Raw genomic sequence first — 3,625 nt, 5'->3', positions numbered from 1 at the left:
CATTGCATCACTTTAAGCCTGAGTGTGAGATACGGAATTCGTGTTGTCTGTGGGTGGTCATCCGGCGGCTGGTCCTGGTGATGAAGACGTGTCAATAAACACAATCTTCTTATATCTATACAGTTTGTACTTTTGTTTTAAGAAAATAAAAAGAGTAGCTATAATATTGTTTTTTACCAATTTAAACGGACAAAAGGACATTTATAAAAATCTGTCAGAAAATACGTTTCATCATTTTCCTTTTTTATCAACGTGCAAAAAATAAAACTTACCTTTAAATCATAAAAACCAATAGGTACTTTCCTAATTTCACTTTAATAGTGAATTAACAAATAGAGTTCCAAGACATATTTCCCAGACAAATACCTCCTGTAGATGCTCCTGTCTGTGGGTGCTCCTCCGGCTGGTCCTCCTGTCCGCGGCTGGTCCTGGTGATGAAGACGTGTCAATTAATACAATCGTCTTACATCTTTACATACAGTTTGTATTCTTTTTGTGAAAAAATAAATTGTAGATAAAATATTTTTGCTACCGGTTTAAAAAGCAAAGACATTTTTTTAAAATTTGTCCAAAAAATATGTTTCATCTTTTTCCTTTTTCCCCTTAAATATTTAAAAAAATGTTTACCTTGTGCTTGTAATCAGAAAAACCAATAGGTATTTTTCTAATTTTACTTTAATAGGAAATTACCAAATACAGTCAAACCTGCCCTGACGGCCACCTCTATAAGACGGCCACCTGTAAAACGGCCACTTTCCATTTCCCCCCTTGCGTTTTTTCCTATATATAATTTAACTGTGTAAAATGGACACCTGTCCAACTCGGCCGCGGCCACCATATTTTAGCACACAACCCCTATCACACCAAACAAAAACACTTGTCTTAGACGACCACCTTAGTGACTCCATTACGTTTTGTCATAAATTGTGCTTTGGCCCCTGGCGTTGTGGGGGGGGGAGCCGTCATAATTAAATCACCTGTTGTTAATGTACCTCCAACTCCAACCGATCATGTTGCGAAGGCCCCTCTCATTATTGACCAATAGGTAAGAACTGTTCATCTGCTGGTGGGGTAAGCGTGTGATCCCTTGATAACCCATAAGCCCTGCCAAAAACTCAAACAAAAATCGTGAGATGAGTGGTCACTGTTTACCCTGTCTGTAACAAAGTAACAATGGACGTCACCATGAACTTGTGACAGAAGCGTCGCTTGTTCTCCTCGTGGTGGCGACCCATGTGTTTGTTTTACCATAGCACTTGGTCCTCCTTGTCTGACACTTTTCCTTTCATTGTCGCCCTCGCACAAAAGCAGCAACTAAAGAAAAAAAAAAAGAAAGAAAAAACCCCCAGCAAAAACAACAGCAACAACAATAACAACAACAACAATGCAGCTACTTTCGAGAGACCTCAGAGAGGAATGGTTTGGGTTTTTTTTTATCTTGATCAGTCCTGCCCAAGACACCAACTGTCTTATACGGCCACTTTTCTCCTCGACAATGGGTGGCCGTCTTACACAGGTTCGAGTATTACCAAATAATGTTCCAATACATATTTCCCAGACAAATACCTCCTGTAGATGCTCCTGTCTGTGGGTGCTCCTCCGGCTAGTCCTGGTGACGAAGACATGTCAATTAATACAATTGCCTTGCGTCTCTACAGTTTCCGTTTTTGTTTCAGAAAAATAAAGAGTTGATATTATATTTGTACTACTGGTTTAAAAGGACATTATTAGACATCTGTAAGTAAATACGTTTTTTATTTTTCCTTTTCAGCGAAATACAATTAAAAGCCTTAGAGCTTGAAAATTGTTTCAAAATAAATTCCTTTATTTTTCTAACTTAACTTCAATGTTTAATTACATTATGCTATTTGGACTGGGACATCTGACTGCATTTCATAGAAAGACAGAACAAAATGGTTCGACCACCTGTTACGTATGGTACCTAGCCAGCCAGCCTTGAGAACCTATAACACCAAGCACTCAAGCTATAAAGGAAGAGGAAGGTCACACAAAGGGTGGATTGAAGTTGTCAAGGAAGCCCTGATAAATCATAGTATCCGAACTGAAAGAGCTGCGGAGCTAGCCTACCATAGAAAAATGCATCTCCCCTCTATGCATAATGGCAACAGAGGATGAAAAAGTAAAAGTAATTGATCAATAATGTTCCAAGACATATTTCCCAGACAAATACCTCCTGTAGATGCCCCTGTCTGTGGGTGCTCCTCCGGCTAGTCCTCCTGTCCGCGGCTGGTCCTGGTGATGAAGACGAGTCAATTAATACAATCGTCTTACATCTATATAGTTTCCATTTTTCTTTCAGAAAATAAAGAGTTGATATATTTTTACTACTGGTTTAAAAGGACATTAATACAAATCTGTCAGTAAATACGTAGGCCTCTTATTATTTTCTCTTTTCACCTAAATGTAAAAATAAAACTTTTACCTTTAAATCAAAAGAACCGATAGATACTTTTCTTTTTTCTTTTTTTTTTCTTTGTAGAGGTTTTACGGCGCTCACAACTGAATAAGGTCATATGACCACCATGGGGTGGATGTCAACAGATACGTTTTAAACAGGGAATCAGACTTACTCTGCTCACCTCTCTGGCTTCAACAGCACAAAGTCTCTTTCGACTTTCAAAGCACCCCGGAAACAGTGGGTCACAAGAGTGACAAACATAAAAAGTAGAGGAAAATAACGATAGTAAGAATTGGAAAAGTAAAAGAAGCAGTTCCCTTTTGTAGTTCAGACACAGTTATGAGCATGACATCGTTGAATCTGCCCTTTTACAATTCTACTGTACATAAGAACTGGAGTAGGATCAGACTCGCTAAATCAGCGTCCGTGAGTAACGAAGTGCTCGCTGGCACTACCCGCAAACAAGCGGACGGGTAACGAGCCATCCGCTTGTGAAGAATAGTTCGCTACTCGCTACTCATCGGACAGAGACAACAGTTCATTTAGCCAGCGAGCGGACGGGTGGATGGAGAGACTCCATGCATTCAAGCAGGCAGGCAGACGGACGGGGAGCGACTCCTATTGCATACTATTTACACCCTGCCCCCTCGTAAAACATTCACCCTCCTGCCCCACATTGTAGCTAGGTGTTCATGCTGGAAACTGCTCTCCCCTCCTATGCCTAACTAACAAACAATAGACGGCCGGCCTAACATCGAGTCGAGTATCTCGTGTGCTAGAGTTAGTCCGTTCGCCTGCCCGTTAAGTGAATTAAATAATGGAGCGGACCAAAAAAAAAAAGAACTGACTTGAGGTCCGCAGTCTGCTCGCTGAGAGAGTAAAATTGTGCAGTGGACCCAAAAAATGAACTGTCTTGAGGTTCGCAGTCCACTCGCATGGCCGTCCGTTACCTGCTCGCTCTGACAGTCCGCGAGTAACGAACCCGTCCATCTGCTCGCCCCAACTCTAATAAAAACGAGAAGGGTGGGGGGGGGGGGGGTATTTTTAAAATTTTGCTTTAATTATAAATTAACAAATAATGTTCCAAGACATTATTTTCCAGACAAATACCTCCTGTAGATGCTCCTGTCTGTGGGTGCTCCTCCGGCTGATCCTCCTGTCCGTGGCTGGTCCTAGTGATGAAGACATGTCTTTACTTTACTTACT

This window comes from Aplysia californica, unplaced genomic scaffold, assembly GCF_000002075.1.
Source record: "Aplysia californica isolate F4 #8 unplaced genomic scaffold, AplCal3.0 scaffold00033, whole genome shotgun sequence".
NCBI lineage: Eukaryota > Metazoa > Mollusca > Gastropoda > Aplysiida > Aplysiidae > Aplysia > Aplysia californica.
Note: the sequence above shows the minus strand (reverse complement) of the source record.